This window comes from Bactrocera latifrons, unplaced genomic scaffold (assembly GCF_001853355.1).
Source record: "Bactrocera latifrons isolate USDA-ARS-PBARC rearing strain unplaced genomic scaffold, ASM185335v1 scaffold_28, whole genome shotgun sequence".
Taxonomy (NCBI): domain Eukaryota; kingdom Metazoa; phylum Arthropoda; class Insecta; order Diptera; family Tephritidae; genus Bactrocera; species Bactrocera latifrons.
In genome coordinates this window covers 680,583-708,494 of record NW_017536407.1, presented here as the reverse complement: position 1 = coordinate 708,494, position 27,912 = coordinate 680,583, and the positions used below count along the sequence as shown (strand labels likewise).

The 27,912-nt window shown below is 38.5% G+C and overlaps 1 protein-coding gene and 1 non-coding gene across 2 annotated transcripts in view; both read right to left on the bottom strand.

Annotated features, from left to right (window-relative positions):
* LOC108970077 (zinc finger protein squeeze) overlaps window positions 1-27,116 on the bottom strand; it is a 63,260-nt gene extending 36,144 nt beyond the window's left edge. The window contains exon 1 of the mRNA XM_018935212.1: window positions 27,059-27,116. The gene's annotated coding sequence lies outside the window, so the exon portion shown is untranslated. The remainder of the gene's footprint in view (window positions 1-27,058) is intronic.
* On the bottom strand, window positions 8,198-8,270 carry Trnar-ucu. The gene has a single exon. It is a non-coding gene; the product is annotated as a tRNA-Arg (tRNA).
* Window positions 27,117-27,912: the final 796 nt, after the last annotated feature.

The window sequence follows — 27,912 nt, the reverse complement described above, 5'->3', positions numbered from 1 at the left end:
TGAAAAACCCAAACATTTTGGTGATCCAAATTGATAATTTCGATATGAACGGAGAGACTATATATTTCGTTCCATCAAGATTAACGAGAGCAATGTATCCAGAACGAGATGAACCTAATTTATTTATTTCATGAAATACAAGATTAAAGCTCTCATCATTTTGTTACAAGGATACAAGGAAATAAGAGAGTTTTTAAGTATTGGTTAGGTATTTCGGGAGCGCGAAGTTCCATTTTTTATCTTTTTGAAAGTCATAAGAATCGAAGCGTCATTAAAACATTGCGCAAAACCTTCGAAGGGAAATAAAGCGAACATACATATATAGATCAAATAGGAGAAAGAAACCCCAAAAACATTCACACCAACTTCTTATATAATAACTAGGTGAACTGACAGTGTATTCTGTTTGTGCCAAATTATGAAACGAATATATATTCGGAAACCATATCTTCAAAGAACTATCTTCAGTGGAGGCAACGAAGGTGATCAGCCAGTCCATGGCCTCCAATCATCGGAGGCGGTCAGGCAGTCCTTCTTTTTATAAACCCATACAGATAGTGATACAAATGTATAAATCCCAAAACTTCCGGGAAGGTAAAAGAACTGAAACGACGTAAAAGAATCGCACAAAACCTTCTGAGGGAGATAAACTCAAACAACAAAGATTTGAGCATTAGTTTTTTAGCATAAGAGGACTATTCTACATAACACCGGTGTTGAGAGGCACCTGTCGAAGAGTGGCAGTTTTTATAAAAGTTTTTGAAGTGGAAAGATTCCATGTCTTGAATGGTTTGATCGCTTGTGATATATAATATTTGTATTATTATAACAAATTAGAGAAAGGATATGATGTGAAGTATTTACGGAGACAATATTTACAAAAAGTAAGAGTGTTATCTGTGCTAGAAAGTGAGGCAAGAATTACAAATAAAGGTATAGGATTACATTAGAAATATGCTTTTCAAATATTACGTAATTACACTTAAAGACGCAAATTTAAATATTTGTCCGTAAGCAAATAGCCAATATTGAGTATTCCCTGTAATAGAGAGCGCCAGTTGTTGCGGGTATGTTTGCAGAACTCTTTCACACGCCTACATACACCAACAAACATACAAACATGATACTTCCGCTAGAGAAAAGACTGTCAAGCGACTGACATCGAAGGGTTGTACGGCGTTCGCTTCTATCGTGTTGGCGCTGAGAAAATCGCATCAACATGTGGAGAGGACATACGTAAAAGCATAAGTATAGATTTTTTTTTATTATTTTTGTGCAGTAAACAAGTCAAATGTGGAAACGTGTGTCGGCGTTTTTTTTTATCTTTTATTGTTGCATTTTTCGAGATAAGGTATTTGGACCCGCTTATTACTAACAAGTATGTAAATAGCGTAGCGCACGCGCTCGTCCTTGTGTAAGAGGCGTTTGTAGCGCTAACGCCGCTGACAAGTAAGTGTGAGTCACTGAGCGTGTGAGCCGGCTAGTTAGCGAGCAAAGGGGGTGGGCGTGCAGACGCAGTCATAAATGATCGCAGAGGGTGCGTTCAAAGTTTTTGGGTGGTATTGTTGTTTTTGTTACTATTTAAGCGCATTATGAAAAGCGTTTATATGCTCGTTTGACCAACCCGGAAAAAGGAGCTGGTGAATAGGAAAAATGTTAAATGGCAATAAATTTAGTTCCGCTGCTGCACTCTCTCGCCGGTTCCTGCCACTGCCGCTTGTTGTTATTGTTTAAAGGCCACTTCCGTTTTTGGCAGCGTCGGTCGACTGGCGCACGCGACAAACACAATTTGAACATCTTCCGGCTGTGGCACGAAGACACACACATACACACATATACTACGTATGTACGTATAGAAGTGAAGTTCGCGCGTATTAAGTTGACGTTGACGCCACTCTCAGGCAGCGTAAGGCAAAAATGGCTTTATTGGGTAGCCGTTGGGTTAGTTTGCCCAAAAAGTAACGGAAGTTATAAAGTTATTACTGTTTGCCTTTGTTCGAACATCTTCGGCATGTTGTTGTTGTTTTCTTATTAATCAACTTAATGTCGTCGTGGCCACTTGCCTCATTTATTGGCTATTTATTTTGTTGTATTTTGTGTAAATACCACTATTTCCGTTATTTGATTTATTGGCGGTGCGCCCAATATCCGGTGGACTGTGGTGTTGGCCATAACAGTATGAGGCATGTCAATATCTACTTATGCATGAAGTTGAGTGTGTCAGGACGACCTGTTCATTGGCCTTTGTAAGTAGTGAGAAAATTGCCTTTTTCAGATACTGAAATGAATGCTCTTTCTTTATGATGTTATACGAAAAATTGTTCTTTCAATGGACTTGTAGTTTTGCAGAAAAATTCCCTGAAGTAATTTCAAGGCGTGGTGTGGGSTTGAGAATCCTTGACCGGATGAAAATCCGGGTTAGTTCTGGTTACTTAGACACGACTGACGTGGGAACGGATCTCTTCGATGGTCTTGAGTTTCATCTGTATCTGCGAACCACTGCTTCGTTAGGAGCTCAATACACTGCAACGCGATGGTCAAACAACTATGTTGGATCCAAAAAATAAAGCCAACTTATTGGGCCGTTCAATAAGTAATTTCGTTTTTTGTGTATTTTTTTTATTATTTAAAACATATTAAAAACTTATATGTATATTCTCCACATTGATCCGATACCATTTGCCATCTCTCGGGCAAGCAGTTGACTGCACTCTCCTGACATTTCTGATCTTTGGAGACAAAAAATTGGTCCAAGTGGATTTTGACGTCCTGTTTTGAGGTGAAGGCACTCCTATTAAATATATTTTTGTAGAGACTACAATCCAAAGGCTTTAAGATGCCTTCCAGGACGTGGAACATCCACAAGAACGAAAAAATCAATAAGAAGAACTTTGTAAACTATCTAGTAGGACCGAATGTGCATTGTCATCATGGTTCCCAAGAAGAAAGAGTTTTCATCTCAACAGACTAATCAAAACTATTTATATTTGATAGGAAGAAAACGATCAGAGTACAAAAAACCTAATGCCGGACAATCTTGAAAGTTTTCAAATGGTGGGATAATCATCAGGCTACGCGGTATTTAGAGAAACCAAAATATCTATTTAATCATCAGAAGATTTAGAAAACTGCTCGCCAATTCTTACGTACCCCGATTTCTTCTGATGCCGCCGTACCTTAGTATACAGCACAACGCAATATTCTTGCAAAGGTCCTTACTGAAGAGCTCTTGGCATCAGAAAGAATCTTCGTTATCAGTTGTCTAAGTGGGATCCTTCGTGAATTCAGTTATGAATCAAGCGCTTAACCTAACCCTACTTAAACGGGTATGAGTCAACCTGGGCTCAACTGGGACCGAAAGGACATGTTACGCAGATGTTAATACAAGAGACATTTCGCTGACGATGAAAATGGATAAAAATCCATATATGGCAACAGAATTGATATGATATTGAAGAACAAATTTCATTTCAGGTTTTTTTCGTATGTTTTAATATAGAAACCATTTTTCTTGAAAAGTATTAGATATTATTAAGCAATAAACATAAAAATCGGATATACCGCTGTCCGAAATCCTTTGGTATCTACAGAACCGCTAACCCGGTTTCTTCTTCTTAACTGGCGTAGGCACCGCATACGTGTTTATAGCCGAATTAACCGCAACCAGATCCTTCTCCACCTGATCTCTAGAACAAAGTGAAGGTCTTCCTCTTCTGATGCTTCCCGTTGAATACTTTTAGAGCTGGAGTGTTTTCATCCATACGAACAACATGACTTAGCCAGTGTAGCCGCTGTCTCTTAATTCACTAGTCGTATAACTCATATAGCTCATCGTTCCATCGAATGCTATATTCGCCGAGGCCAATGCGCAAAGGAGCATAAATCTTCCGCAGAACCTTTCTCTCTAAAGCTCGTAACACCGACTCATCACATGTTGTCATCGTACATACCTCTGCTCTATATAGCAGGACGGAGAAGATGACTGACTTGTAGAGTTTCGACGTCGAGAGAAGACTTTACTTCTTAATTGCTTGCTCAGACCGAACTAGTACATGTAGACAAGCCTTATTTTGCTTTTGATTTCGAGTCTGACTCTCCAACTAGGTTGAGTCTGTCACTGTAGTCATACTTCTGCTGAGCTTGAGTTCATTCGCTTATAATTTTTCAATTTTGCAAAAAATATGTATTTATCTTTCTCTCTTGCATTTTGAAGCACTTCAACATTTAATATCTTTTGCGTTTTGTGTTAACATAATATAAGTATTTCTATTCAAGACTTAACTCCCTCAATCCATGAATTACAATTCTTTAAAAACTCAAATCTCTTCATTATTAACCGTCATATTTACTTAAGATTGCTATTTATGCCTATTATTAGCAATTTTCCCGCAATAAAAGAGCTAATTGCTTACAAAATCAACAGCGTAAAATCCGTATTGTCAACAAGTAAGAGAGCGCGCAGCTGTCAACCGAGGCGAGGCCAAGTGCAAATACTTCAGATTGCGATTGAGCACCTTGTAACGCCTCTCCGCCGAACGTCTATACTTAAATCTGCAGATGTAGGAACTGTGAGCGTCACAACTCCCAACCGAAGGCACGCGCTCAAATTAAAAATCTCGCCTTACGCAAATGCACATGTCCTTTTAATTGCTACATATGCGATCGGCAGCAAGAAATGTAAACGGAGCGCGCAAGACACAACCAAATGCGTTTACAATGAACGCCTTCAATTTTCAGCGCTTTTGTTAGCGTTGTTGCTGGCTGCTGTTGTGATGATCGTACCGGCGCACGCGTCTGAAGGAACAGCCCTCAAATGTCGTTATGCGCTCCAAAGATATTGCAAATAAATTTCATAAGAGCCAAGCTATCAAGAGTATAGAAGGGGCACTCATTGTCTCGCGTCTTCCGGTATGCTACGAGCGGCAGACAGCCGACGTAAGGCGTCGAGCGAGACGAAACAGGAAGCAAGGTGTGCGCCAAATGCAATCGAGCTAACGCGATCATTGTTACGCGATGAAAGTAGTGGTGCTAATGGTGATGTACGCGTTCATTGCGGCATGCAGCTGCCGCCAACTCAAATCAAAAGCCATCCGCGTAATATAACAAAAGCTAAGTGGTATGTTTATGCTTAAAGAAATCATTGCGAGAAAATGTGCGGGATATGAAAGCGTTATGATCACTTTGTGGGTTTTGCGCTAATGAACCGGTTCTAGCGCCACCACCCGGCCAACTCAAATTCTTATTATACTCTTCATTTAAAGGACATGTGCCAGAAGGAGTAATGTGAGGCGGGAACCGGTGCGCCGTTAACATCTTCGACGCAAGCGTTTTGTCGCACCTTGAGTTGGGCGTGTCCGAGATTTCAGTCAGCGATGTCTTCAACCCACTTTTTCAATCTCCGTATGTCATACGTAGCGGTCCTAGATCGCCTAGTACTTACAATTTCAGCATTTCGGCAGGCGTATGCTTGCACTTCTTGTTGCAGCACTTGAAAACAATAACGTCACCGGCATTTTTGATTTTGCATTTGGCATTTCTTATGCCGCATGCAATTGTGCTCACGAGTGGTATTTCAATTTCAATTTCGCTTTCGTAGTAGTCACCGGAAACGCTGGCAAAACAAATGAAAGGCGCACACATATCCATACAGTATTCATATAGGTGTATGTAGAGTGCTTGGTATCGGTCGTTGACACATGGCTTTTGTCTTCAGCAGCGCAGTGGCGGTAACGTTGCTTATACAATTCATACACAGACACATAGAAATATACCTGAGTGCTTATATTATTTATTTGGCACACTCTATGCGTCTTCCTGTTGGCATTGGCATTCAAAAATCTGTCTTCAAATCTCCTTTATGGCACTTCTACATGTCGAAATGTGCGTTTGACCCTGCCTACGGGTATCCTGCCCACCGTTAGCAAGTTCATTTACTTATTTACTACTCATTTTACTAACTGATTGACATGTCTGTTATTGTTGTGCGCCTCCGCGCCTATTATTACGCTTCATGCTCGCGTTTGTGGCGCGTGCACAACTTCCGGTTAATTATAATTATGTGCCGCAACAATTACGGCGATATTATTGGTACGTGCATTTTGTTTTTCATATTATCCGTTGGTGCCGTTTAGTGATTTCTAAAGCACGGCAGTTCATTGAATTAAAAACTTGAAACGAAAGCGAAATTTTGCGCTCTTTCTAATGACGCGCACAAGCTTGATCTTCTCTTTGTTTATTTCTTCATTCATTCCAATGTCAAAATGTCATGCATGCTTTATATCGATAGCTAAAAAAAAAAAGGTAAACATACATATGCCTTAAGCAAAAATGTGGGGGAGTTATAGTTATAATAAATGTACATACATAGGTACATGATCCTCATAGATGTATATACGTGAATCATAAGACCAGTCAAGTGAGTAGATCGCGGACAACTCTGCGCGAATCCGGAGTCCTCATGCAATCCCGGTTTTCGCAATAATTTTCCTTCAGATTCTTCAATAATTTATTATAATATTCCCGGGGCCCGATTTTTTATTTTTAGCTTTGAATAAAACATATTATTGCGATGGAAATTTTTTCGAATGTGTTCAAAATCGATAGCAATAGCACCCGATCATTAACAGTGTCGATAAAAATTACTCAGGTAGACTTAAAAAAACATAGACCTCCGAAGAATTTAATGACCGTAATAAAACAAAAATTTTAAAGGACTTCAAATTACCCTCAAGAAACTGGAAATACCATAGTACAATTGGAATTAGCGAACTTCGAGAGCTAGTAAAATCATTTTGTTTACACTGTCACAGGATGCTTTTTTAAGGGATTCAAACATTATCATAGGTATGTCATAGGGAAAAACATACCAAAACCGCTGAAGTAACAAACAATAACAATATCTAAGCTAACAACAACTAATACTTCAGTAACCTAGAACAGCCAACTAACCAGCATATGTCAGTATATAAACAATCGATTAGCCGTCTCGCGTTCAAATCCGATCAGAACAACAATCCCAACTCTCACACCATTCGTATATATGTATAAGGCTATCGCGAACCCATACCAACATGTGACAGAATAGTTAACTATCGTACATCTAACTAGCAAGATATTACAAACAAATGCTTGGACAACGTTTACAAATTTATTACGAAAATCCACGTTCTGTTAAAAATGTGCTCAACTTATGGTCAATATAATCGGCCTACTGAGCGCGCTATACGCAACAACAACATCTATCTTAAGACCCAGCACTCATCATTGAATAATTTTCGACCGAACAAACAATGAAGAAAATATATCAGCCGTAGCTGAGAGTGTCCGCGAAGACTGTGGAGAGTCAATTCGGCACCGTTCACAGCAGCTCGGGCTGTCGTATGGGACAACTTGGCGTATTTTACGTCGAGATCTTAAATTGAAAGTTTACACAACACAGCTTGTGCAAGAACAGAAGCCGCTCGATCTTCCCAAGCGACACTGCTTCGCTTTACGGGCTCTTAAAAAGTTCCAAGAAGATCCATTTCTGGCTCAAAAGGTATGTAAACAAGCAAAATTTCCGCATTTGGGACCAAAAGCAATCTGAAGATATTCAAGAACTGTCATTTCATCCAGAAAATCCAACGGTTTGGTGTGGTTTGTGGGCCGGTGGAATCATCGGCCTATATTTCTTCAAAAATGATGCCGGTGAGAACGTGACCATCAACATCGGCAAACATTTGGTTTCAATAAGATGGCGTCACTTCTCACACAACGCAGCAATCAATGCATTTTTTGATTTTTGAGAGAACACTTCGGTGAGCATATAATTTCACGTTTTGGTGATACGCTATTTTCCATTTTAGGTGACGATGTGTACATATCGATATCAAAATAAACACCAAATGGGCTATAAATACAGCCATTCGAAGTGAATTGAAGACAACGATACCGAAATAAATGCCAATCGGGCGCCATGAGATTAGATTATCTGCGGATATAAATACAATTTGGACGATTGGCGACATCTCAGACACTATATATCTCAGTAACAGGCAATTTACGTGATTATTTAGGGTAAACAACGCATTTATTTTCCCGATATATAAACAAACATACATACTTTTTTATGTAAACGTGGATCTAATCTAATTAGTCTAATGTAAGCATAAGCGATATTCCAACGCACTTGTCTATTAAAATATTTACAAATTTGACACAACCCTTGCGGGGATCGAACCCGCGACCTTTGGATTAGAAGTCCAACGCGCTATCCGCTGCGCCAAAGGGTCTCTTATCGTTTGTCTCCCCAACACCGAGCACAGCTAATAAAAATCGCCTCACACACACCAAACAAAGCAAATCAAACAACTTTTATACATATCTACAGCTTGCCATAATAAAATAAAAAAACGAAATTAAGGCACCAACAACAAAATAAATAATCTGAAAATCGCGCACCGAAAACATTAGCAAAAGGCAAAAAAAAAGTTGTAAAAAAGATCTACTAAACGCACTGCAGAGGTGTAGAACACAATAAACAATAACAACATGCAATACAAAGCGTATGTCTGTTTGAGTTGTTGTGATTGCTTGTTAACGAAGAGATTAAATATGTATATAGTGGCGGTGTGCACGCTCACGCACTTTGGCCGAGATTTGCCTAACACACGCTGCCAGAAAGCAGAAAACGGCTGTGATTTGTAAGTATGTATGTTTGTATGTATGCTTAATGTTGTTGCTTATTTGTAACAGGTATTCCTCAACATACATGCATACAAACAACATTTACTAACTTGAAGGTGTCTAAGAGAATGAATATTAATGTGTGTAAAGTTGCCTGATCGCGGTGATTTCTAATATGCAGTTATGGGCAAGTGTATACATTAGGGTGGTCATAAAAAAAACCAACACACTGATTTTGTAATTATTTTGTCATCAATGGATAACATTTCGTTCCGATATATTGCCTGTCAAAAACTGTAGATCCTGTGATGTGAATGATGAAGACATAACAGCGGTGAAAGCATAGTATACTATATGTCGCATGGTTTCAAAAATATTTTTTTCTCCATCTTTAACATTATTTAACTGTTTTCTATTGTTTTCAAAATTTAATGCTGACTATTGCAGTATTGGGGCACATAGGGGTTGAGATTTATGCAATCGGATATAAATTATCTCAAATCATTGAAGGATCGCCTTAATGCTGTATTTCTAATAGCATTAAAGGGTACAAAGAACTTTATCTTGACCGATGAAAAGGTCAATTGCTTTTGTGGGCGAATCTGAATAATTTATTCAGTAATTGTCGCAATGCCTTGGATAGTAATCCATGCCAAATTTCTTGAAGATATCTTGTCATATAAAAACGTTTCCATTTTTTCATTTTAATCTATCTATTCTACTGTAGTCCAATATCCGCAGTTCCTACAATGAGCTGCTTCTTGAGAGGGAAAAGTTGTGTATTAAATCTCACAGCAATATGTCGAAATGAGGGCCTAGTTCGCTTACATATCGACTGATAGAAGGAATACGAAGACTACTGCTAAATCGACTCAGCTCGCCACACTGATCAATTACTTATACAGGGGTTGTTTTTCTTCCGCCGCGACTATACTTCCGAGCTTGAGCGTACCAACTGGATTCGGTATAGGGCGTTCCTTGCTAACGAACGAGCAGCTGGTCAGTTATCTCAGAGCAACTGGAGAGCCAGGACAAACATCTTCGAGCGACGTGTTTCTGTGAGTAATGCAAGCCGAAAATGCAGCGTTCGTTAGAGTAGAGGTACGCGATTAAATTCTGTGTGAAACTCAGTAAATCTGCGACAGAGATGTTTGATATTATCAAGCAGGCTTACCCAGATGTTGTTTTAGCAAGAAGTGGTGTATTTTGTTGCCACCAGGCCTTTTTGAAGGATCTAGAAGATTTCGCTGATGAAGACCGGAAGAATGAGCAAATCCAAAAAAAAAACCGATTGGAATTGCACCACGACAACGCCCCGGCTCACACCGCCTTTCTTTGTGAACAGCTACCCAGCGCTTCCGCAGCTGCCCAACATCCTAGATGTGGCCCTCACGAACTTTTTTTTATTTCTTCGTAAACTTAATATAACCGTTTCAGGGTTAAATAAGTAATTGTCTTCGATTTTAAGACAAATACGGCAACATCAACTTCGCTTAAAGCGCTAATTTCACAGTGGAGCCTTTATACTATTAATGTGATAATGGTTTGCACATATTATATTAGAAAGTACGATAGTGACCAGAAATTACTTTTACAAATGTTGATACCGCTATCATACATATTAGACATTTTCCCTACCTCCTCAACTCACGACTAGAACAATGTTCTGTCATACACGTGTGGAAACATCCACAGATTCATCCATCTGATCTGTTTCAATAGCTGCTGGAGATAAAACCTAGTACTGTCTTTAGATAGACGATTGAGTGTTTGTTGTTTTAAATACCTTGCAACCCATTTCCACATAGTAAATATTAAAAATTTGTGAAGACTTTGAAGGATATGGAAAGCGACCCAATACAAAGACTTACAGCCGTTTCAATGTTTGGTTAGCAGTCATCTGTCACTTAAGTTCTGGTAAAACTAAAACATGGTTCTTTAACGAAACAAGGGGTCTTAATTAAGTTAGCCTGAACTTAACCGAAAGATAGCTGTTAATCATACAGGACCATGAGTATCGCTTCAATCAACTTTACTTGCGAGACTATCATACAATCTTAATGAAGCCATGCGTAGGTTTCCTTTTATCAAACTTTTTTCATTCTTTCTTTAAAGAAATAAGGGAAAGTAAACGAGCTACTACAGTCTTGATATGGACAAACCAGTCGCTCCTGAAAACTGGGTGAAAAATAAGCACAGAAATTTTTAATGTTCAACATTCTTCCAAAAACCATATATTGATCACCCCTGACCCCAATTTCGGCTCATTTGTAACCCGTTTTCTGTAAACCTTACCTTCATAAGTAATGGAAAGCGCGTAAATTTTCTTTCTGAATAAATCACCAAGTCAATCGACGATTCAAAGGTGAGAAAACGCCTACGAAATTTCAAGTGACAGGTGAACGCGTGCAACGCGGTCAGTTGAACAAATTGAGACATTAAATGGATTTAAAATGCAAATGTGTGAGCGTTTGTGCCCTGAAGCGCTGTTGCTGTTGCTGTTTTCATTGTTGCCAAACAATTTGATTAATTCACACGCCAAACGAAAGCAACACAGAAGCACAACAACAAGCGAAAGGACAATGCGGCGACACTCGAAGGAGCTAACAAATCCAAATAAATGGTGCACAATTGCAGCGAGTCACGTAACTTCGTATTCGTATACAAAATTCACCACTTCACTTAGGGAGGGCCGGCCAGAGTTGTGTATAAATAAATTTAAAATTCACTGAATTTCCATGCAACGTTCGTTGTGTTGTTGTTGGTTTGTGTTGGTTCGTTAAATGTTAAGTGGCTAGCAACCCCCTAAATAAGAAGAAGAAAAAGGCGTCAGACTGTTGAAATAAATGCTTGCAGCGCTTTTGGATTTCCTCAAAAGCGCATGTAGCGATCGTTGAAGGCGATAATTTCGGCTGAGTATAAATGGAAATCAGCAGCGAATTGAACACTTGACAAATTGCATTATACTCGGGCACTCAGCACTCGGCACTCGGCACTCGGCAGACAGTGCAAATTATTACTGACATTGTTGTTGTTTATATGTTGTAATGTTTTTATTTACATTTACATACACTATATATTGATATACTACATATGTATTTATATATAAGTTATATACATACGTGCGACTACTAATCGCACCGTCTAGCGGCGCTTTGCGACACGTCCAACACCCCCTACCGGTACGGTGTTTCGTTGTACCAGTTACCAAGCTCTTCGCGTGCTTTTGATTTTGGAGGGAGATAAGCTGAAATCGCGTCGGCCTTTGGTAGTCAGGGGTGTTGTGCGACGTTGGATTGCAAGTAGGTAAGCAGTTTCAGTTATTTTTTAACGATTTTTATTACAGAAGGGGGTTTACATTTATATTACAATAATATTGTAAATCGATTAAAATTTAATAGTACTGAAACTGAAATTGATGATGAAAATTTTAAAAGCACAAATTCATTATTGGACACAGTGAAAAAAATATAGTAGCCGTTTTAGAGTGTGTACACAAAGGCCGTGGAGACTCGACTCGGCGTCGTTCACAGCCACTCGAACTGACGTATGGAACGACTTGACGCATTTTCCGTCGAGACCTGCAATTGAAAGCGTACAAAATACAGCTTGTGCAAGAGCTGAAGCCGTTCGACCATCTTAAGTGACATCTCTACGATCTATTGGCTCTTGAAAAGTTCAAAGAAGATCCGACATTTTCGAGCCAAATTTTGTTCAGCGATGAGACCCATTTCTGGCTCAATGTGTATGTAAACAAACAAAATTACCGCAATTGGGACGAAGAGCAACCTGAAGAGATTCAAGAGTTGAATTTTCATCCAGGAAAAAATAACGGTTTTGAGCCGGTTGATTGGCCGTGATATTGTGATATTACACCGTTAGACTTTTTCCTGTGAATTTAGTATCAAATACGAATGCGTCGGTTATATTGGATATTCTTTAACAAAAACTTCCTATATGGATATTAAAAAGCAAAATTCCTAGTAGAATGTGACGGTATTGAGAATTAAGATTATTTTGATAAAGTTTGACATCTCCTCTAGATTTCAAAAAACACACTCTATATCTACGTTGGTACAGCCGAGGTCAGCTTTACAAGTCTTCGATACTTGGAATCTATTAAAGATATGCCGCAGGCCTAATAAGTTATTTGTGTAGCGAGTACACCAGAACTGAAGCCTGCAAGCAAGAAGCGGTTTCAGGCTATTATAAAACCTACTATTGTTTGTATTCGCGATCATCAGCAAATGTAGTTACGTGAGCGTATGCTCTGTTAAGAAGAACCCAATGAAAAACATAAGCTCTCTTTTAGCGTCCTCTCCCTGAATATTGTCAAAAAAAGTTTTCGAAATAGAAATGGCGGTCAGATCTGAATTCGGCACAAAATTTTTAAATTTTTAAATTCTCATTAAAAATCAAACAGCAAATAGATAATTTAGCTTTGATTTCTACTTTCAAACTCATGGATCTTTCAGCGCGTGTGTCATTACCTCTTACAGACAACCAATAAAGCAATCAAGATTTGATATGCACAATGCCAGTCTTATCATCTCTGCTCAGTCAACAGGCCTAAACAATATTAGCCGAAACGATTATTTACCAATGTGTAAACGTTTTAATAAACAACAACAAATATACCCATACAAATAATCATAATAATGCCTGAATGCATTTCCGAAACCACACTTGGCAGCTGCTGCGATCTCTGGCACTCCACACACGGGCTTCCCCCAACTCATGCAGGCCATTGATGCGAACTTATGCCGCACACTCGCTTACACTTACGTGCATCTAATCTATCTCTTGTATTTGTCTATTAGGTATAATGGATTTATTTGTATTTGTGCTTTGCTTGCCGGAGATTCACCCACTTTTTTCGCCCTAAATGGCTTCATAGCTGAGCTGTGAGCGCTTGATGGACTTCGGATGATTTTCGAAATGAAAATAATTCGTCGCTATGAAAATATATACATATATTTGGTTGCATGTATGCATTTATGTAGGTATGTATATGCACATTCATTGGGAGGGTAGTATGAGATATATAGTATATGTATGATTCCTTGGTAGATAATTTGCTTATTTACTTGAGACAAATAGACTTGCAACAATTGTTGCAAATGCTTTCACACACACACACATACATAATCATGTTATTGCTGAGCACTACATTCGTTGGTTGTTTTGGTCCATATGTGTGGATTGCATAAATTGCTTGCGGAAACATTGCTTTGTTTAGCAAAATCATTTTGTGTTCGGCAGCATTTCGAAATGGAATTTTGAAATTATTAAATATATGCATACATATATATGTATATGCGAACATAAATTAATTTGTGCATATTTGCATTTTATTAGGGGAAGTAGAGCATTAAGCAATTATGTATGCGTGTATACATGTTTGTGTGTATTTGAGTTTGTATTTACGAAGTTAATCGACTGTAAAATTGAAATAAATGATAGAAATGGTTTTCTATAGACCGTTAGTTGGGTTAGGTTTAGCATAGGCTGACTTACTTTACGAAATTGGATCAAAAATATCTTAGCAGTATATATGGACAATCTTTAATTATCTCTGAGAACTTAGAAACCATCGACAGGAAAGAAATTTTAAAAGATCAAGTTGAGAAGAGCAAACCGCAGTAGCATCCGAACATATAAAAGCACTTTACTCGTATTGGTATAGTATCACAAAAACGTAAAAAACGACTATATAGATGAAAAAGACAGACTCTCTCAGAAATCCGTTGTTACATCTCGTACAAGATGTATTCTTAAACCAACAATGGAGTTAATAATGGGCAATTATCGTATCATTCGCTTTCAACTTCAGATATTTTGCCCTCTTTCGCTTGACACTCTCCTCTCGAGTCATGTACACAGTTAGGTTAGGTTAGGATGTCGATCATAAGAGGGATCTCACTTGAACAAATTGGAACGTCAGTCTGTTTTAGTACTTACGAACTCCTAAAAAACTGATCGTAAGACACTTATAGATCGACAAATTTATTGAGACGTTTAATTTCAGTTTCGGTTATGTCTTCTGGGCTGTACAGTGGAGGAAGAATTGCGTTCTATTCTCGGCCATAAGGATTTCACAGTTGCACAGGATCTGTTCATCGACCAATGGATGACCCCTTTAGCTTGCTCATCGACTTTGCAGTTGCCATCAATTCCACTGTGACCAGGCACCCGAGTCCGATGCTGTAGTAGTTTGCTGCTATTTCTAGTAGACACTTCTTGACTAGCGTTGAGCACTCGTTTTGTGAGATCAGCGCTAGTATTGTAGCTCTGTTGTCGGATTGAATACGTCCCTGAAAGGGGCTTCACTGCGATGCAGTGAACTAAGTTTTCAAAAGTTCAGTTAAAGGAGGAGAGAATTTCGACGTTTCCTTATTCTGATCCCTTCAAATGCCCAGCAGTGGTGTGGTTCAGTTAGGACATACTGGTCTTAAGACCAGTTTAGTAAAAGAAAGGTGAAGAACCGGTGATTACTCAGCCGTCATCATTGTCATGTAGCAACGTTAGGTCGAGCGTTGTCAAGATAGAAAATTATTGTCGTATGTCTAGTCGCAAATCCCGGTATTTACCCAGTTTTTGAAGCTCATAATATCGAAGTAAATAAGATTTTCCAACAAGAAACACCTTCGCAGAATTACCAAGGTCTGATGAGGGATACTCGTATTCCAAGAAGGATAGTGTAGAGGCGTAATATGTATATATAACCACTAGTCTATGAGTCTTTTTCTTCTTTATTGGCGTAGACATCGCTTAAGCGGTTCTGTAGTCTATAGTTTTGTTTTCATTGGGTGTGTTTTTTTACGTGTCGAGTTCCAAACCCAGCGAACAACCCTGACCAACGATATTTCGCCTTCTCAATTTAGCTGGCCTTCAACCGGATGTTTTTTTGGCTATCCGGAGAACACCTGATTTCACCGGAAATCGTAAGCTGCTTTTAAGTCCATTAGTCTACAAATCTGATTTATATCTCATGGCGCTGATAATGCGTTTGATCAGTTCCAAATTATGGTTTTGAAAATCGAAAAGGTATCGGCCATCTCAACTACCTATCACGATTTCAAATCCAGCACCCTTCAAAGGGTAAACTCTACAGAAGATCAGGTAATGCCACTGTTCTTAAAAACTACATTATTATTCTACATATGTAGAAATGTATGTTCTCTTCGATGTTTCATAATTAATAAGAAATACTTGCATTTCTATACTTGACTGCTTACAAAAAAATAGCCTTTTGTTAGCGATAAAAAACTGGCATTTTCACGTCGTACCCAAATATTTACACAAATCGATTTTTTATTCGAAAACAAATAACACAAAGCAAACACTTGATGGATGTAAAAAGAATAGCAATGATGAAAGCAAAAAATCCACACACATATGCATACTTACATTTGTATGTGCATATGCTCACAATTGAAAGTATATAAATATTAGTATGAGAATTATGAGCCCTGCCCGCGGTGGACGCTTTGTGAATTCGTCTGACTGAAGGCAGCAGTCTCGACTATTTTTGATTTCATACCATTTTATTGGCACAATTGCCCGCTTAGCTGTTGATATATTTGAACAACTACATACATATATGTTCTGGTAAGTATACTTGGATTCGGTTGCAAGGATGTGAACTGCTGCGGTGTGAATTTTGAGCGCAAGTCGGTGGATGTTGAAAAATTTTCAAGATTTCGTTTGTTTTGGAGAGCGAGCGCGCAGCAAATGTCGACCGAGGCATGCTGTTGACCCGCAAAAATGGCAGCTGCAATACCCACTCCAATAAACGGCGTTTATCGCGACAGGATAGCAACAACTGTGCTTTGTAAGCGGAATAACGCGAGGTACTCGCACACATACGCTTACAGAAGGCGAAGAAAGCAGTGCGAAGTAAAAAAAAGGAGCAAGCAAACTGTGCAACTGCAATTACCAGCAATCAACAAAAGTTATGTGCATACATATGTACACACATATAATTATAAACTGTTAGCACGCTGAAAACTGTAAATTTTTTGAAATCATTGAAGCCGAACAGCTCGCTGGCGTTGACTGGCCTCTTACACCCCTTCTAATGCAAGTTATTTTGCGATATTCTCTATTGTTGTTAATGTTGTTAGTGTTGTTGTTAAAAAGAGCACATGCGGCGGCAACTTAATTGTGGGTTTACATTTGAGTTGCGCTGGCAACTATATAATTTAAAAGGCAAGTAAATATACAAAGCCCGTCAACTGCGCAAATAGTTGGAATTTGAGTGCTCATTTGGGATTTTACATCTGTGAAACAAATATAGAATGCAATGTTCAGTTCTGCTTACTCCAGACTGGATAAGGAAGCGAAGCAAATGGGTCTGGTAATGAACGAGGGCAAGACGAAATATCGCCTGTCTTCAACCAAACAATCGTAGCACAGGCGACTTGACTCCCACGTCACTGTTAGCGGTCATAACCTCGAAGTCGTAAACAATTTCGTCTATCTTAGAACCAGAGTTAACACCAACAACAACGGCGTTAGTCTCGAAATGCAACGCAGAATAACTCTTGGCAAAAGGTCCTACTTCGGACTAAGCAGGCAGTTGAGTAGTAAAGTCTTCTTTCGACAAACAAAAACCAAACTCTACAAGTCACTCGTCATCCCCGTTTTACTATAATGTGTAGAGGCATGGAGGATAGCAACATCTGATGATCGGCGGTACGTGTCTTCAAGAAAAAGGTTCTGCAAAAGATTTATGGTCTTTTGCGCATTGGAAATGGCGAATATCGCAATCGACGGAACGATGAGCTATACCAGATATACGACAACATTGACATAAGATTAGGAGACACCGGCTACGCTAGCTAGATCACGTCGTGCAAATGGATGAAAACACTACCGCTCTGAGAGTATTCGACGCAGTATCCGCTGGGGGAAGCAGAGGAAGAGGAAGACCTTTACTGCGTTGAAAAGACCAGGTGGAGAAGGACCTGGCTACATTTGGAATCTCCAATCGGCAAAAAATAGCGAGGAGGAAGAGGGACTTCCGTTCTCAAAAAACACTTTTCTATATTTTCACTATAGTTGGTTTCTGTTTCGGAGAATGAAACACAAAAGTGTTTCTAACTTTTGCCTAACTTTGTACCGTCAATTTAAAGGTTAGAAAATGTATTACACAGTAATCCTTAATCGGAAACGAAACCAAACCAAAGTCTTATGTGCCGAATAATCATCCCAAGGATATTCGAAACATAAACAAGAGTCTGTCGAGTGCCTATGATATTCAGCAAGTATTACGAGGCAAATGTAAGAAATTGTTGATTGAAACCGGTCAGTTAATATAAAGAGTGCTGAAGCCAGAAAGGTGCTGGAAACCGGGTTGTTAGCGAGACTCACTTTATCATTATATGGATTGTTGTTGTAAATGTTCAAGCCGGGTACCTTTTGGACTATGTCATACCCGTATGTATTCCGGAGAAGATACAGTTATCAAATATTAATTTACTTTTCCAATGATGACTTATGACCTCTAAATGAAGTACACTCTATTGGGTCTCGTCTTAAACCAAACTTCTAAAATTGAACATTAAGAAAGCTTTTGTGACCTTGTATAATAGCAGGCCTACTATAGGCAAGCGTTGGGACTCATCATACCATCGAAAAATAAGCAATTCCTTGTGGAGAAAAGGAAACTTTCAAATTGACATCTCTAAACTGATAGACTAGATGAAGTGATTTTGAAAGCTCGTGGCGGCCATTAAACATGGATAAGGATTTTTGTTAAATTTTGTCAGTATGCTTATTGAAGTTAAGATTATGCTAAGGTTATTACACAAGCGACACGGTCTCCGAAAAATCCTGAAAAACTGATGGTGGGTATTGCAGTAAGACTCTCTTTCGAAATGAGGCAAGAAATTGGCACAATGTTTACCGACTCCGGAATTTTATGAAATCGACGCGAACGATCTCTATTTCTAACGACATGGTGTGCCGCCTCATGTTTCAAGTATAAAAATGGACACGTTCCCTGCAAAGTTTGGCGACTCATTAATTTAGAAAAATTGTCCAGTCAAATGGCCGCGGAGATCATGCGAATTAACGCCTTTAGATTATTTTCTCTGCGGATATGTTTAATTTAAGGTTTACGTCAATCAACCAGCAACGCTCACAGAGCTCAAAGACAACATTTAGCGCACTATTGCAGAAATTTCGGACGAAATGCTGCTGTAGGTAGACCCAATACATAAATCGACTCAGCTTGTTATGCTTACACACTTTGTGCAATCTTAATACATCCTTCTCTGGGCATAAACAAATTCTTACCGTCTTTCATTCACTTTACGGTTACGGTTTAAAAAAAATCTATTTTTTTATTGTGTTATTAAATTCCACAATATCTATATTTTGTCCAAAATTTTTAAGTTGGTTCCCGTAATAGTTTCGGAGATATAGCCTTATATGCTCGAGGCTAGCTTTCATTGACACTCAAATCTTTAAACGCGTTTTTTCGAAACTGTGTTTTTGAGCAAGATTTCTCGAAAACTGCTCTACCCATCTTCATGAAATTTTAAACACGTCTTTGAAATACAATTCTAAAAGACTTGGACGAAGGATTTTTTTTCGTTTACAACTATTTGAAAAGCATAAAATATCGCGAAATTTTCATATTTTTGTAAAAATGTCTGCCAAAAATTCAATTTTCAGGTTTTTTCCAAGTTCTAAGTTAGGTTTGAACTAAAACACGCATTTTTTCACTTTGGATGATCCTGTCGGGAGTTATCCTGCCAACGCGAGCGCAGCTTTTTTCCGAGGGATTACCGGCAATAGCGTCGCAAGGGCCGAGTTTAAAACATTTTTTCCAAAAATTTCACAATTTCTTTCTTAATAGTGTATGTTTACAGGACAGTTACAGTAAAAAATTCTAATATAATATATCATTTTTTATATTAGAAAAGTTTTTGAAACAGACTGTTTTTTACCCGAGGAAGCCCATGTAACCCCTTATATCGATGCCTCACTGTGTTTGAAAACGTTTCAGGCTCGAACTGTCAGCCATTGCTATCGCATAATACACGCATGTAATTAGTTATTGTGCGTTTTTTCATTGCTGTTTGTGCGCTTCTACGCGGCAGGCACTCGGCTTTGCTGCGCACTTGAAAAATAAACGCGCAGCAAATAAGGCATAATCGGCGCTATAACAACAGCAACAACTATAATATTCAACAAAGTGTGCACTCGGAATATCAAATGAAAAAATAATAATTATATATTTTATCAAAAACACATTTTCTGCTGACTTTACAATGGGTAGTATGTATATGAGTGTTGGGAGAAAAATTTGACACACACACATATACAAACACATATAGTATATGCTACTCGCATGCAAGCACCCTATTCCGTTGATCCTGCAACAGTAACAACTCCGTCCAGGGGTCCGCCCTGATGCGGGCATATAACACTGGGGTGTTGGTGCAAATGTAACAACCCCTTTCCTTGTCTCTGCCGCACCAATGAGACACCCAACTGTTAGCGGCTGCGACTGCCATGACAACGTCAGCTGTATGTAGCCTGTAAGGGGACTCGAGGGTCAATCGATATTGAGATTGTATAAAATGCTTAGACGCATTGTAAGTGCATAAGTGACTGGCAAAATGGTCGCCGTTCAGCAGGCTGCTTTAGGCTTTTATCAGTCTCCCTCTTTGTCTGCCTGCAGAGTGCAAACTGCATCTGCGCATCCCTGCAGCATTCGCCCGTAATATGCACAACGCAGTTAGCGCTAAGCTTAAGTCAATACCGTTACTATTACATCGATACTCAGTCAGTGCATTACGTCGAAGCGAAATGAAGATTAAAAAGTTGTTGTTTTTTTTTTTTTTTGCAACAATTTGTCTTCAATAAAGTTCACGTTCAACTTGTGAAACTAACGCCTCTGATGCTTATCGTACAAGGGGTGTTGGTGTTATTTTTGTTGCAGCACGCAACGTTTTTTATTCACCATTAGTCACATAAAAAGGCGGCAAAAGACTACAGTCTCACTTTGATTAGCATAAATGACGGAATTGTTGCTTTTGAATGCTTTGATGGACCGGCAAGGCAATTGACGCTGATGCCAGTTAAGTTATGAATAAATGAACTTTTAATGGGCGTGCACTATTATGTTCATAAGTACATATGTATACTCTCATAAATGTATATGTATGCATACATAAGAACTGAAATTGTATCTTTGTATACTTTAAGCTTCTAAGAGATGCACGGTGGAGGAAAAAATATACATGAGAGTTCAATATCAACTCCCGCTATGTAAAAATGGCTTTTTATGAAATTAAATAATACATTTTTTCGAAAAACATCAGAAACAGTTAACATTTATAAAACAATGCTTTTCGGCTACCAGGATGTCATGAAACGTATTATTACTGGTGACGAATCTTGGATCTATGCTTACGACCAGGAAATCAACGATCAATAGGCCAAATATCGTGGCAAAGGTGAGCCGAAGCCAAAAAAACACATGAAAGCAGGCCAAAAAGCAATGTTAAGTTGTACTTTTCTTCCATCTTTGAGGTGTGGTGCACTCCTAATCAAGGCAAATTAGTTGAGTGTAAATGCGTCATTTGTGCGAAGCTATTCGTAAAACGAAGCCGAAACTATGAGCCAATAACTATTGGTTTTTGCACAACGACAATGCACCGTCGCATACTGCTTTGCTTATTCGTGAGTTTTTCGCCAAATTTTCATCTGACATGAAGACATTAAACGTACATTGAATGTTATTGCGGAAATTGACTTTAACAAACTGTTTCGAGCATTTGAAAAAACGTCAGCATAAGTGTTTTGTGGCCAAGAGGGACTACTTAGAGGACGATATACATAGATTTTGAAGAATAAGTTCAAAGTTAAAAGATTATGAACAAAGTCTTACTATTTTTTGGTCATAATAGTACATCCATCATAGTCGTGTGAATCTTGAGTTTATCCAAAAGGACCTACAAGTTGAATGTTATCGAATTATAAGGTCTAAGGTTATAGTTTCGAAAGATTACTATTAATTAAAAACAAAATATTTAAATAAAATCGGATTTTTACGATTTGATACGAATTTAAATAGTCTCAACGCCGTTATCCATTTAGATGGCATGTGCTTGCAAGTAGATAATTAGATGGTCTGTCGAACGACCCACCTAGGCCTTTAGAAGGTTCATTGTGAAATCACCGGGACTAATATCGCCCCTCTCACTCTATCGTCTACCCTCTAAACCACTCCGTAATTCTGATGAAGTTCATCAGTACAAAAACCTATACAACCTCTGAAACGTCGTCAACTCAGGTTTGTCTGCTTATTGAGCAAGTCAGGGATTAACTTAACCGAAATTCAGCTAAATTTATAACATGTTTATGTGCTAAATATCTGCAAGTAGCAAAAGGCCTATAAATTCCCTCTTTTCCAGAATCTAATTGTATGGTGGCTGGTTCATCCATGGCTTCATAATTGCCAAGAATATAACTATGTCCTATGCAGCTTTATTGCTAGAGACTCCTTCACTTTCTTTGGCGAAACCCTAGAAGAGTTTAGTGATTTCAGTGTATATATATAAACATATTACTTGTTGTGAGCAAGTTCCTTATCAGAATAAGAAGACATTTTTTTATTGATGTGATCTCTACTTGGAAGACACTGCAGTGATCGGGTAGGCGGAATGTAATTTTGGTATTTAATTTAGCTAAAAAGACACAACCTTCCACTGAGTTATCTAGTTTAGATCCATCCGTATTATGGCTTATCCTAAAATCGCTGTCCACCTTGTCACTTTTCAACTTTCCAAGGAAAGGAACATAAAGGGCATAAATCTTTTCCACAATCTTCTGTGAATATATTTGTCGCTGTTGTAAAACATATTCCACAAACTAAGCGGCACGTAGGAGCCAAGTCGATAGTTGATATTTTGTCAAATAAAATTTAAAAGCTTCTGCAATTTCCATAAAAATGTCAATTTTAAAGCTTTAAAGGAACGTGAGTATACTTTAATTCTACCACAAATTAAGGTTAAATAACGGCAATACACACCGACACACTAACGAGCATATAAACATATTTAAATTTGAATCCCCCGCAAGCAAATAAAATGATTTGAAATAAATGTAAACAAAAGACAAGCAAAATCACTTGCGTGAACAAATAAAAATGCTGTAGATGAAGCTGCGCTCTGTCAACAAACAACAACAAATAGTGGTAAATCTAAGTAAATAAACAATTAAAATGTCACACCGAATTGCAGCGTCGCTTTGATGGCGCAACATTTGAGCATGCACACTCTCACACACATACACTTGCATGCATATTATGCTGAAGGCTATAGGAGGTGAATGAGCACAGAGGAATGCTAAAATATCGCCGCACACATACACACATATGTAAATAAACTTAATACAGCATGTGTATGTGTGCCAGAGTGTGTGTGAACCCGTGTCAGCATTGAAAACTGCGATAAAAATCGACAGCCCAAAATGGATCACACGAAAGCGCCCAGGAGCCAGGAGCCGGCAGACAGAACACAAAAGCGCATTACAGCGTGAAACCAAACCAACAACGCCAACAACACGCTGTAAAACGCTGACAAAATGCCAAAATACAAAAAGAGTAAACTAAACGCACAAAAATAAAAAGCGAGTGTAAAATGCGAGACAGTTTTTGGCCGCTGGGGAATTGCGGCTGCCAACAGCCATCAACGTCATCATCATCACCAACAGCACCAGCAGCAGCAGCAACGTAGCCAACAGCCGACGGTGTGCAAATAAAACTGCGCGGATCACAACTCAAAGGGAATTGACGTAGCAGCAGTTCCCAATTAAAAATTCAACCGAAATCGAAAGCAACAATGCCCGCGAACGAGCATTGGCAAATACTAGCTGTATGTATATGTGTCTGTGTATGTATTTGTGCGCACTTAAAGCTGTGCAAATAGAAGATGTAAAGGATGAAAAAACTGCATTCGCTCACGGCGAGTTCGAGCGACCCACTGTGTAAGGACATGTGTAAGCTGCCAGGAGTAGCGTTTACAACACAATGCCATTGTCATACAAAACTGCACGCACACAAATACCTATCTACATTGACATGTACACAAGTGTCGCGCAACTGCAACCAGCTGATGCTATTTGCTCTTAGAATCCCGTGCTGTCTGTGCGCTTTTCATCGAACGACTACTGAACTTTGACAGCTTGTCAAGCGGTGGGTGGGCGCACAAGCCGCCAAGCAAGACGCGACCGAACACAACCGACTGCCAAACTAACTAGCAAAACTAGCAAACTCAAATGTCACTTGCTAGTGGAGGCAATAATGTTCGAAAAGGTAGTAAACACGCTTGGTGATTTATTTGCATTTTCAGACAAATTCGTGTATGTATAGGAAAACACTTGAAAATCCTTGCTTTTATGTTGGCAATGAGCGTAGAGCGGGTGTTTACGGCATAAAGGACCGCTGAAAGTTCAACAAGCGCTAAGCAGTAAGATCGAACGCAAAGAGTTTCAAAAAAAATTGTTTATTTGCCACTTTTGAATTTTTTTTAAATTTGTGACAAGCAGAATTTCCTCATCTGTCCTTCATCGAGTCACTGTATGTTTTAAAAAATCCCTTTCGAGCTTGATATTTTCATATTTGATGTCACAGTGCGTTCATTGCACTCGAGAAACTCGAGAAATCATGTTTATTTAGTTCAATATTATTAGCTTTTGGCAAAAATAATATGTAAGAGTACATATGTACGAGTATATGGAATTAAAACAAGGCATCAATAGAATTGTTGGTCATGGGTTTATTTCTGAGCTCAGAATTTTAATCAGAACCATAACTCGTTTCAAAACTGTATAGTGCGGTCTCTCTGCTGTACTGAAAAGCCTATGTTTCACCACCACATTCGAAAATCCTAAAAGAATCAAGGTTGTTCTGCTAATTGGTTACGCTGATACAGTTTTGTCAAAAACACTACGAGTAGTACAAAGCCTTTAAAGACAGTCGAGAGTTTAATTTCGAGTGCGGAATCAATGCGAATGTTGGAAAATGCTTTCAGTAATTCAAAAACACAAGCCTACGAGTGGTACAAAGCTTTGAAAGATGGTTGAGGGATCGTCGATGACATACCTAGTTCTGAACGACCTTTAACTTATGAAAATTTTAAAAAGAGAAGGATGTGGTGCTTGAAAATCGTTAGGAAAGTGTTAGAGAGATGGCACGAGATCAAGGCAACTCTCGCGAGTCCGTTCGAATAATTTTAATGGAGATTTTGAGTTTGAAAAAAGTTAATGCTCGACTCGTCCCGATAAAATTAACCGTAAATTGGTCGCCTTGGACATGCTTCATGCGAATTCCGAATCCACATTCACGAAGAGCATTATAACTGCGATGAGACATGGGTTTATGAGTTTGACATGCAACAAATCAGCAATCATCGGAATGGAGCAAGAAAATAAACGAGCCGAAACCAAAAAACCACGCAAAAGCCGCTCAAAGTGATGATCGTTGTTTTTTCGGTATTCGGGGTTTGGTACATCATGAATTTATTTCGGAGGGACAGACGGTCAGTAAGGAGTTCTATTTGACCATATCCGTCGAAAACGGACGGAATTGTGGATGAACAATTCATGGATTTTACACGATGATAATTCTTCCCCCGCTTCGCGCAACGAGACTGCCATCGATCAACCATCGTATTCACCAGATTTGGCTCCGTGGTATTTATTTTTTGTTCCCCAAAAATGCCGCTCCGTGGAACCCAGTCGATCGAAGAGATAAAACAAAAAAGGTCATCCCGAAAAATGCTTATGACAAGTATTTCGGGACGAGTACATGTGACTGCCTGTTAATCCGTCTGTCCATGCAAGGGAGAACTTGAGCTACAATTGAGATGCCTTGATGAAACTTGCTATATGTGTTCCTTGGCACCCATTAGGATTAAGACCACTTTCACACCCACAAAACACCATTGAATGAAAACCTATAAAGTATCAAAACCAAGCACTAAATTAAGAAAGGAAACTCTAATTTAACACAGTGGTTCAAAGTATACAATGAACTGCCAAGAACTGCTTGGCGTATACAGACCAAATTTGGTATGGGAAAATAGGTGAAATCGGTTGACGACAACGCCTACTTCCCATATAACTTTTATATTCCTTCTGATTCTTTGACAGTAGACAAATCCAACATCAATAAAGTTATCAAAATAAAAGTTTGCACAAATTGTGCGATCAAGAAAATCAACCGTTGAAAAGTGGTTTGCTAAGTTTGAACGAGGCAAAATGAGCACAAAGGACGATGCAGGCAGTAGACACCCTAAAAAGGTTGTTACCGACGAAAACATCAAAAAACTGCCCAACATAATTTCGGATGCAAGTCGCAAAAGATTCTTTGATAGAACTGACACTCTAAAGATATTAAAGGAATTTATTGGATATATTTATTGTGATTGAATATTTGAGTGTGCAAAAATTCTGTGCAAAGTGGAGTCCAGTCGATAGTCGGCCGAGTGTGCAGTCCACTTAATTAACTGATCTCAAAGCGTGGAAAGAGACAAGAGTCAGTGGCAAGGCTATGTCGTCTGTTTTTTATGATACGCTTAGGATTATGTTTATAGACTATCTTGAAGAAGTAAAGGCCGATGGACAACGACAATTACATTGCATTATTGAACCGTTCGAAGAATAGAAAAGGGATGTTTCATCACTTCACCGTGTCACAAATCTGAGAAAACGTATATGAATTGGGCTTTTAAGTGCTTCCGCATCCAACGTACTCTCCAGATCTGGCCCACAGCGACTATTTCCTTATTAAGACCTCAAGAGAAAGTTCGCTGGAAATTCATTTATTATTTTATACAGCAGCAGCAGAGGAAGAGAAGAGCAGAGAAGATTGCAGGAACTGAGGCTTATTTTGAGGCTTAAGGCAAATTTAAAAATTTTTTTAAATTATTTGCCGCTATAATTGTTGTCTATATTCTCGAACATAACTACATATAATTAATAATAAAATCAAATTGTATCAAAACAATATTTTCTATGTTAGCCTATGTTACCCTTTTCAGCCCATCAGTTTCATATAGTTTTTTGTCTGGCTTAGAAAGGGTTTTTTATTTCAGATTTTATTGGTTTATTGAGTTTATACAAGTTTCGGTTCTAGCTGAGAAATGCAAAAATCCACGTTTTTTGAAAATTTTAAATGATATTTAGAAAAACAGTTTCTCAAATTGGCACTTTTAAGAATTTTTTTCAACCTTTAGATTGTTCGAGTATTAAGTATTTCAATTAATCTAAATATAACTATATTTACTCCACCGTATCTCACATAAAATTTGCAATATTATTGATTAAAGATTTTTAAAATTAAATAAAAATATTTATATTCAAAATTACATACCTGATTATAGGGAAGTTATTATCCTAGACTGCTAGTGATGGCTGCAAGTCGGTTGTGCTTGATCCAAAAGTTCTCCAAAAATGTGTAGATACTGTTAACAGTAGTTCATGCTCTTAATTTTTATTCACGTGGTATTATGTTTAGATTTTTTTTTTTTTGCACAATACACCAACAAATTATTTTCACTTGTCACAAAGTTTTTATTTATTTCACAAAACAATTTTTTTTTCTTTTTTTTTGCTGTTAGTTTTTGTATTTTCATATAAATCTATTATATTTTTTTTGTTTTTGTTTTTGGTTTTTATTGATATTATGTTTTTAATTTTTCTTTTTTATTTATATATTTTTAATACAATTCGGCCATATCAAATAACTTTTATAATTATTCAACGAAATCGTCCAAAAGCCCGCGTTAACCGTATACAACGACTGTCAATGGCGACGTCAGTTTTAAAATGCAAATGTTTGATTTATGATGGAAAGTAAATTAATGCAAAACTGTGACCAAGTTACCGCAAAAACACCAACACATATTTGCATATCGGCACACTTTGGCGCACATTAAATGTATTAAGTCGCCGCCACACATGTGTGTGGGGTTAGAGGGGCGGGATGGCAGCAGACACAAGTGGGCATGTGTGCGTGGGCTTAGCGCCGACAGGGTGTCTGTAGCTAACGTCATTCCATACACACACACACGAGCATAAATGCAATTGTAGATGAAAAATTTCAAAGGACGACGAAGTGGCTCAGAAAAAGCCTTGAAGAGGCGTCAAACGGTGCGCTGATGGCAAAAGTACACCGACACAGTCCGCGCGCATACATACACACGGCCGCCGTTATATTAGTGACCC